Here is a 10,719-nt window from a genome sequence, read left to right as displayed (position 1 = left end):
TCATTGTTTTCTATCATGAGCGATGCCCCTGTTGAGGTTGTGGCGCGAGGAGGAAGGGCAGGCTATGAATGAATAGTGACAGCACTGTAAGGGGACTGCGAGTGCAGCAGCGGCCTGGCCTCGGTGCACCTCCCTGTGCACGGAGATGCTAAAGTGTTTTCTTGCCTCTGCCTCTGCCTCGGCTCAGGATGAAACCGAAATGCGAAATTGGAATGAGAGAGTGCTGCGTTTCCTGTCACGAGTAGACTGAGAGGAAATTCTTGGATTCTTTTACTAAAAAGCTGGTTAACAAAATTAGTCATGCGGCTTTAAGCCAGCAGAAACAACCGGGGGATTTTAAGACATCTAGTAGTATTTTTTTAAAATATTTAATTCGGAAAACATTTCTGATGCCTCAGTGACCACAGCACATGGCTGTTATCAAGATTTGTTTACTACTTTGAGTATAGTATGGACTGCATCTACAAATCATGACTGAACCCTTCATTTCTCTTTTCAAGTCGAGCTTGCGAGATGTTGTCTCAAGGATTAATATAGCCATGCGTGCATAGGCTGCAAGAGCACTTTGATGTCTGCCTTTGATAAGGAGGGTGCTGAGGCCCGTGGCGTAGAAAAAGTTGCATCTAACTCTAGGAAAAAAAAATATATTGCAGAAACTTCTGTTTTAGTTTCCTACAGCTTTAATTGGAAGCCTCATATGACCCTTAAACAACATCATCTGAAGCTAATAAGACTTAAAAAGTACATCTGGCTGTAAAATGCTTACCATTTTTAACACTAATGAACTGAGGCGTGCAGTAGAGATAGCCAAACTGCAGGGAGATGTACAGTATATTCTGGAGAATTCCCCTGCTGCACGGGAGCTCATAAAACACATCTGAAGACAGGAACTTGTATCTGGTTATTCGTGTTTAATTGGAGGCGCTGAGTGATGCAAACTAGGTTTTAATGCCCTCCCCTGCTGCCTGACTACAAGTAGCATCAGTGTTGCCACCACTCCTTTTTCCCCCATTTATCCTTGCAGAAATGACCAAACGCACCGCTAACAACGGTTACAACACAGTCTCGCAAACTCCCCTGCAAATGTGGCGCAACATGCAGATATTATGAGCTAAATGTGTCTAAATGCCACAGTTTTGTTTCGTTCTACCGGCACGTATGGAAGAGCAGGAGCATTGTGACAATGCTGCCAAAGATGCGACCCTCAAGGACGCCTGCTTGCTTTGGATAATTTCTCTTTGCTTTCTAATAACTGCCTATTTTTGATGTGCCATCTAAATCCTGACCTGATCAAGCTGACAATTACTTAATCCAAAACACAGGAAGCGGGATGCTCAGCTAAGTCTTTAGACAGCAGAGACTCTTTGATATTAATTTTCTTTACCCGTCACATGGCGTCTGGCGAGCTTCGTCGGATGTCCGGTTTTTGTTTGGCACACTGCTCTGTCTCGCACGGTTATGCTCTCTTCAAGGCTTTGATCTTCTGCATGTACAATATAATAGCTCATCCTGTAAACATGGGAACAGATTGAATAAAGAATACTTTACTTTCCCTTGGCCCTGGAAAACAGTTCTGTCATGTGCTGTCCACGCTCATCTCAGCTCCAGGCTGGCTGTGGTGCTTTTATTCAATGTGACAGAGGAGAGCTGGGGACTCTTTCTCCTGGCACCCCGGTACTCGCCACACTGACACTCTCCTCTGAAGTGCCACATTAATTCTAATAAAGCACTGCCTTACCAGGGCCCACGAAGACCAGGGCTGTTGGAGGGGGCAGACGCTAGTATAAATACCAGGCTTAATGAAGGGAGGCAGTGGTGGCGCAGGTGGTGTGGCAGTGCAGGTGGCACCTCTCGCCCCCAGGCTCCTGGGTGAGTCCGCCGCTGCTGCCACTCCAGGGGGCACAGCAGCAGAGATTGCATTTTAATTACCAGGCACACCTTGTCCTCCTGATGGGTCACCGCCTTGGAGGGAGTGAGCGTGCAGACATGCCTGTTTTCAGACCTTCTTTATCTCTACCTGCATGTTTACAATAAGATACTCCCCTAAATGTTGTAGACTGAATAGGAATTTTATTGTTCATGCCCGGCCTGTCACCACTCAGCATAACTAATTCCGTACATGGGAGAGGGCCGGCATCTTGCCTGAATTATGTGCACCTCTCTCCCTGTGGGGAGGCATCCATCCAGCCCCAGTCATTGCTAACCCTCCCCTTGAGGAGTTCCATCCACAGGGAGGTCCACACCTGTTTCCTTCACCCCTCCCTCTCCATGCTGGAAAAATCATCTCTCTCCCTCTTCCAGTGGTAACTCAAAACTCTTGACGTTTCAAATCCTTATTTTAGTCGGGCTTTTTCGGTTTGGTGCAAGCGGCTGTACCTGGATGAGAAATAGATCACTGTTTCACAGCACCCATCCCCTCCATGTGTCAAGACCTGGCACAGATGGGTGATGAGAGGGCTTGGATGTAGGAGAGAGGGTTGTATGTCCAGGACATGTGAAGACACTACCCCACCACCTACGCCCCCTCTCCCTCCCTCTCTGGGGACGTTTCTGTCAGCACACAGCAGCCCTCAGCAGCACAGATGTTGTTGCATTGTCTGAAGCACCAAAGCTCCGATCAGCCCAACTGGGAGCTCCTACTCATTAGCTATTGTCTCTGTGTGTCTGACTGGGCCTTTGATGAATGCAGCAGTTAGCCGAAGATCAGACACCAGACAAAGAAAACAGAAACCCAACCATCTATACATATGGCTCAAAAGATAACACCCCGCTGTGTTCAACATGTTCAAATGACCATTGCTGATTAAAATTTTTTGACGCGCAGCCGTGTGCAGCTATGCAGCGCACAGCTCAAGTGGATGTTTTAGCTTTTTCTGCGCTCAGCAAACATACAAGATTATCTTAAGCTTTGTGTTTACAATGAAGAGCATGGGCTCTAAGCTCCACAAAATAAAAGGGCATTGTGTCTGCCACTTGAAAACTCTGCTCCCCTCTTTGCTTACTCACCCGAAGAAAGGCCATGCCATTATTTATTTAATTCCCCCTCCTTGCATTCTTCTCTCTTCCCCTCCATGCACCTACCCATCCAGCCAGTCAGCCAGCCGGGCTATGAACACATTGCGGGGCCTGAGGGCAGTACTGTGGACAACCTGCGCTGTGTTCACATGGCTGAGCAGAGAGCGAGTGAGGAAGACTGGCACACTGAAACCAAACAGGTGTATGATTCAGAGGCGTGAGCTGTGAAGGGTGAATTTTTTATACAAGTCAATGTTGCTTTTGGAGCAAACAGCGGCTTGGATCTGTCCCAGAAAACATTTACACACACTGTGCCTTTTTTTCTTCTTCGTGTTTCACGGCCAGCTTATCAAAGTCTGTGAGAAAATTACCATTTTTGCTCTTACTATTATTAGAAGGTATTGGTTTGAGTAACATCCATTATTATGACAGTAAAATATGAGCAAGAAAATTATATTCAGTTGATGTGAATGTCAGCCAAGCTAAATGTGCTGAAGGTCCTTTGTTTAGACACAGAAAACTGCTGTTTTCGCTCGCAGTCTGTTTATTTATTTCAAATAAATCCCTGTTTCACCAGCTGGAAAAGAATATCATCACATTTTTGTGTGAGCGGAATCCTTTGAAAAGATGTGGACAGCTAAAGGATAATTACAGAGCAAGTTAAAAAATTTTCATGAACTGGAAGAATGCTAAATGAATATTGTGTCATAATCAGTGGTAATAAAGAACACCATAATTTTTCTTTTTTTAATTTCAAAATGTCACAGATTATTGCTTCCACAAATAAATCCCATCATTTTAACAATTACTATTTTCTGTGATTTTGCCATTTTGTCAAATGGTGCCAAACAACTGTGATCTGTATTCTTCCTGCAGCACAAGAGAACGCCACAATAATTTTCAAAGAGCCCTGTTAAATTAATTGGATTTAGAACAATATGGAAACAATGTAAAACGCACACTCCGCCATAGTTTTTGTTCTTTAAAGACAACAACGTAAGACGTTAGAGATTTCAAGTTGACGACGTTGACGAGTTGCAGTGGGTGAAATATCACCACTGTATGTCAGTAGATTTCAAATTGCATTGAGCCAAGTTCTGTTTTCTTACACCTCCCAATTCAAGTGCAATATCCTTACTGCGGTGGCCCCTGTAGGACAAACAGCTCTTGCCACCGTTCATTCGAGTGGCTGTAGGCTGTCAATCCACTGTTTACCTCAGCTGTCAATATGTATCCATGTGTATTTACTCTGAGGGAGACTGTAAAGCTTTGTGAAAGGAGTCAAATATACGTCCATGAATCAGTGGTGCTCATATCTGCTGAGTGACAGCGATACAGAGGTGAGGATCAGCTGAGCTTTTCTCTTGGTAAGTGCTGTGTTTTTGCTTCTGTTAGCTGCTGTTAGCCTGCGTCAGCGGAACTTTAGCTGAAGTGGATCTAACATTGTTGGACTCAGATACTAAGCAAATAAACCAATCATTTTTTTTTTCAATTCCCAGGTAAGGACAATGACACCATTCCACATAAATAGTTTTAGACTAGTTTTGGACTTTTGTCAGCTGGTTATACTGACTGTGATAACTCAGTGCTTGCTGATAACTGTAAACATAATTACAGCAATTATTTGGGAAAGAACATAAAGATTCTTACACACTGTTTACAAGCCATGAATCTGGCGACATCTAGTTTATTTGTAGGTGAAACCCAAAGAAAATAACCATTTATTTTAGGTATAATCATTGCACAGCAAAGCTGTGAGTGGGTACTCAAATTAGACTGATGTATGGGTTTTTAACACAGATACTGATAGTGATATTTGGCAATTAAAAATCCAATACATTGGCCAATATATATATTTTTTCGTTCAGTCTCACAAGACATAAACACATTTCTGTAACTTTTGCTTTGTCTAGTTATTTATGAGTCCCTACTAAGATAATATGACAGTGAAATGTAAAAATATGTTAAAAAAGTCAAGAATTACTCTTCTTTTACTCATTTTTACTTTTTAAATTTTAATTTATCGACTGATATATCGGTACTGTAGCTAAACCATGTTTTGACCAAAATAAATGTCAAATGTATTACATTAACTACAATTAAGGTAACTTACCTGAAAATGTGTTACACTTTCAAATAACACATAAAATACACAAATGTAGGTTTCATGTATTGAGCCATTAAACTGTGAGTGTCAATGTATTAAAATGGAGAGCTTTTTGGGTACATTTGGACTCTTTAGGTTGCCATTAGCGCTGTAGGATTGATTTTCTGAGCAGTGAACTGGGGCTCCATAACCAGAATTATACTTTTAGCAGTAATAGTCATTTTTGCTGCTTTTTTTTCTACCAGACTTATAATCAGTGGCAATCAAAGAGAATTAGAGCTGCCATACATTCAGCAATTTCCCCCCCTTGTTCTCTCTGACTGCACCTCGACAAAAAAATTTTGACTCACAAACTTAGAAAGCACATGTTTAAGAAGAAATCGGTGCACTTTTCCAGACTTTGGAATACAGAAATGACACAATGTCCCAGAGGAGTCACTAAGGAAGGGGGCATAAATCTCTGCACAGTCAGTCCTTGACGGCTAGACCTTGGGGTTAAGATAAGAGACCATGTTAGTGGTTATTAAGTGAAAGTTTCCAATCGATAGCCAGAGAGACGTAATCAGGGAGGGTTTAATTGCAAAGGGGAAGACATCTATTCACGTTATTGCAGCAGCTGTCCAGAAAAGCTTAATTTTTTGCCCCAGAGTCTCCCCCCCAACATGTGACTTCCCGTGACCTCCTGCAGGGCTACTGCTTGGACTCTGCAGAGGTGTCAGGCAGTTAATGATATCACTCCAGTTTTATTTTCTGACATTTGTACTTGTATGACTCATCTCTCCACACTGCCACATTTTACTGATGTCAAAAAAAGGACTTGTACTTTTTAGCCAAGCTCAAAGCAATCAAAACAGTACACATTCACAATTATTTTCACTTGATGTAGCCTTTTCTTCACCAGTTTGCTCTAGAAAACAATCTTTTTGTTGTCACAAAGGTAAGAATCAAGTCAACATGGAGGGAAACCTTATCAGCTTCCCAGAAGGAGAAAAGAAAAACGTATGACTACAACTCCTTCTTTATGACTTGGAATTCTCTAAACCATTAACCTTTAAAAATTAGATTTACATCTGCATTTGTCAACCTCCACCGGGTAAATCTGGCAATAAACACCTCAGAGACTCCAAACATCTCCCATGCCCTCAAAAAAATATTTGGGTCTAGTTATATATCAGCCATCAATTACCACTCATGCAAAATGAATCATGGCATAGTTCTTTGCTGCATGCTGTCCGGTACATCAGCAGAGGAAATAAAGCACAATGATATGGTGGAAAAGAGAAGAATTTCTTAGCAATTTTCCAGCATTAATCACTTCAAATTCATTGTGATTTTTGCTAACAGGGCTCTACTCAATAAAATGTTTAAATATAAGGATTGGGCATAGCAGATAAATTGGATTCTCACAAAGGAAATTGGGCACATTATTCAGCGAAGTGGTTGTCTCTTTTCTTATTTAAACAGACTCGGGTACATTATGTTGCATGGTTATAATAAGCATAAAAGCCCATTCATTTCTGCACAAGCCCCTATTCTGCAGCAGCCTGCTCATTTCTGGCTTCATGTGCTGCTTGATCACCAAAATCCAAAATCCAAGGGCGACTTATTGTAGGGAATTTCATGCCATGAAAAGATGATGACGATGATGATGATGTGAATGGATGGCTGATGCCACATCAAATCCAGTAGATGTCAGTAAATTGGAACATATGTTACTTAAAGGATAACATCATGATAATTTTCCTTCAAGATGGCTCATAAAACTGGGATTTATTAGGCTAAATCTAAGGGGATGATAACACAGATAATTTTTAATGGAAGGTTAAATGCAAGAATCAAAAGGTAAAAATGGACCCGTTGGGCTTGTATCAGCTGCATCCTACAGCTCTGTGCTAAAATCGGAGCAGTTTTTATGCACTGTGGGGTGTTCCCTTTCCATTACATTTTATAGCTTAAGGCATAAAAATATACGGAACGTTTTCACGGATAATAAAATCCCAGATCTTTACATGATAAGAAGAACGGAGACACAAGGTAAAAGAAATCTAGCTTAAGCAAAGCTTCTGCAAGATATTCCCTCTGCTATTTGTCCCAACGCTGTCCCACCAGAACGAGGAGCGTGTTCAGCTGCTCGCGAGCCGTGCCTCCTCCCAACGGGGGACACGGAAAGCCTGCTCAGATGCTAGCACAGAGCACTTCCTCTATTCCCACAGATGCACCTTTAAAATAGGCCACATTGGAGAAAACATGACTTTTCACTATTCTAATAAATGGGAGCCTGCCTGTTTATTATTAATGACATCCCAGCACACTTTTCAGATTTGGTTGGTGTTACGCCATGTGAGTAATTTATATTCATGCCAGCGTGAGAGCCTGCGTGTGTACGCTTACTGTCTTTTTACTGTCAGCTTTGTGTAGTACTTCCATGAAATTTTAATGTTTACCAGGTCAGTCCTGACCTTCTTAATCCTCTTGGTTATTAATACGGTAAAGCCTACACAGAGGAACAATTAATCAAAAACACCTCTTTTCTTCCCTTTTTCACCTTTCATACATATTAATTATATTCAGCTGCCTTGGGCTGAGGAGTGCATTAACATGTATGTACCAGCGCAGGGAAATAAGTCAAAAAGCAGAGCAACTCTGCCCCTACAGCGTGAGGTAGTTCCTCAGGATTAGCCTTATGAGGGCTGAGTGGCAGGAACTTGAACACGACAGAGCACTGATACACTTTCTTGTCCAGACAATTTCCGTGCCCTACTTTTAAAGCTAATTCTACACGGGCCCCCCAGGTTGTGTGTGAAGCATCCTGGTGGGGGGGCGGCAGTGGAGGGTGTCAGTCACAGGAAGACCAGACTGCCCTGGAGCGAAGCTGCCGGTCCCTTCTCAGAGGGAGAGGGCTGGGGTGGGGTGGGGGGGACGGCGAGGGTGATTGAAATAGAAGTTGAGATGTAGGACACATAAATAAAGTGATTTTTTTTTTTCCTAGAATACACTTCCCTCTCCTCGCATTTACATAATACTCTACCATGCACCACCATCACTTCTTTAAGCCCTGAGGTTTATGGAGTCATGTGATGATGCATGCAGTGCCAAGGTATGCCACTAATATACATCAGCATAAAATATAAGCAGCACAAATCCAAACATCATGCTTACTTCAGGTGAAGATATTGTTTTCCAGATATTTCGCCCTCTCTTTCTACGTTTCCGATTATTTTTGCTGGCCCTCATCATATTCCGAGGATGAAGGCCTGCACATGGGCTATTGTACTTGCACACTGCGTGACCTCCAAGGAGAGATGGAAGACAATGCAAGCGTGCAGGATGAAAGGGCATCGCAGAGCGGCCGCGTCCATGGGTGGGGGTACGGGGAGGATGGGAAGCAGATGGCAGTGGCTCTGTCCCATCAGCACAACAGAAGGGGGACTCAAGATGGCCACAGGCCCCCCTCGCATTAACAGCATTCAGGGAGACGCCTTATCATCCCGCCAGCATGATACGTTTTTAACAACGCCCCCCACCCACCCCTTGTTTTCCCAACCCCCAACCTCTCATCATCACACTACTGGAGATGCTGAATCAATCATCTGGGTACTTAAGAGTATAACCTTACAGTAAAGGTTAGGGCCTATCACATCTACCCTAAAAATGGGATCTGGACGCTACAATATACCCCTAAATATGAGGCAGAATAAAATCAGGTTTAAGCTGACAGGGCACGACCTGCCTGACGTGGCTCTCGGTCGACTATGAATGAGACTGCGGCGTCTCTGAGCAGCTTGTCTGTGAGATAACCTTCAGGCAGCCTCCCAGCCCTCGCCTTTCCTTGCAGTGTGAAGAGCATGTAGTGAATAGGTGCTAATTAAGCTTTGTGAATATAAAGAAGATACCATACTGTTGCAGCCATGAAAAGGAAAAACACACACACACACAAACACACAGACTTAATGTACAGAACTTTTTCTTACGTCAAGACATCACAGCTCACTTATAACAGCGTATCTCTAAACTAAAAGGAAAAATATGCTGGAGAAATATACGTATATGTATATAGCCTCCGTAAATCAGAGGCTGAATCTAAATTGTTCATCTGATGACTTTTCCCCACGCTGCATAGTTCATCATAGAGACCAGTGACAGAGCAGCAAAAAACCAAAGAATCATGCATCTTTGCGGGTAGAAATTAATAAAAACACTATGTCAAGGAGCCAGAAAAAATGGTTTCCCCTAATGGATTCTCCACAGAAAACAGCTTTTAGACAATCAATCTTTTCTTTGAAAGCCCAATTATTTAAGTAATTGTTCCTTACAACTGCCACAGGAATTTGTCCTCTGGACGCTGTAAAAGTAAGCATCTTTTGTCACTCGTAAAATGGCTCATACCATTTTTATTGTACTCATTTAATTTCTTTGCCACGGTTCTACTTAACACCCTTTGTCTACATTTATAAAACTGTTCATCCTCCATTTGTCACCGAACAGAAACACACACGCACGCACACATCGTTGGTAATATTACGACATAATCGAAAGTCATACAGAGTGCAGTGTCAATCAAAAGTGGAGCTTTGTTTACAGTCTCCTATAAATACCTGTTGACTGACGTGCTATTTCTGCAGTATATGGTAATAGCTATACAGCATGATATCATATCGATAAACTGACAATGTTTGATTTACTGTATCTGTGCCGATGTTCACTCAGCCTTCATAATGATGCAAAACATAGCTGAAACCATTTAATAATCATTATTAAAAAAAAGCATTTAAAAAGTCTTCTAACCTTTTTTAATATTATGATTTAGCAAAACTCATAACAATAAATAGACAGAATCGAATTTTCTCAGTGCATTTTCTGGTTTTCATAATGTAATCCGATTACTTTTTTCAAGTAATGAGTAAAGTCAGAGATTACTATTGCAAAAAAGTAATTAGATTACTGCTACCTACCCATAAGCATGCTGCGTTACTGCGTTACTAAACCGTGATTTTGTTTGTGGGAGTGTCTCATGACAATGACGTACGAGCGTGCAACGTCGAGTGTAGCTAAATGATGCAATGTGTATAAAGTTAAAAGATTAAAACTAATAAAACAATTTTTAAACAGAGACTTTTTCATTTGATTCAATTTTATATGATGGATTATGCAGAAAAAATAGAATTGGGCTGAAAGGTCTATTGCTTTAGTGTGTATTTAGGTCGTGTATCATGTTTTTAAAACTAAATTATAAGGTAACTAATTACTTTTGAAAAAAGGTAATCAGTAGAGTAATGGGATTGCTTTCTTGTAGAAGTAATCAGTAATTAGTAACTAATTACTATTTGCAAGTAACTCGACCCACACTGCTTGCAATAGTGTAGTGGTTTACATCCTCCTATAACGAGTAAAACCTCCACAGCTTTGATTCCACGGTGAGGATTGCATAAAAAAGGGCCTCTGGTGTCAAAACAAAATGAAAGGAGCATCTTTATGACGTTGTTGAGGCTCAGTAGGTTTAGGGAAAGATCATAGTTTGAGTTCATGTACTTTTCCGTAATATCTAAGTTAAATATTTGGTTTGAGAAATCATTCTAATAATAAACAAGAAAAACGTT

The sequence above is a fragment of the Oreochromis niloticus genome, linkage group LG12 (genome assembly GCF_001858045.2).
Source record: "Oreochromis niloticus isolate F11D_XX linkage group LG12, O_niloticus_UMD_NMBU, whole genome shotgun sequence".
In the NCBI taxonomy this organism is placed as follows: domain Eukaryota; kingdom Metazoa; phylum Chordata; class Actinopteri; order Cichliformes; family Cichlidae; genus Oreochromis; species Oreochromis niloticus.
The sequence above is the reverse complement of the archived record's forward strand: the minus strand, read 5'-3'. Positions refer to the sequence as shown.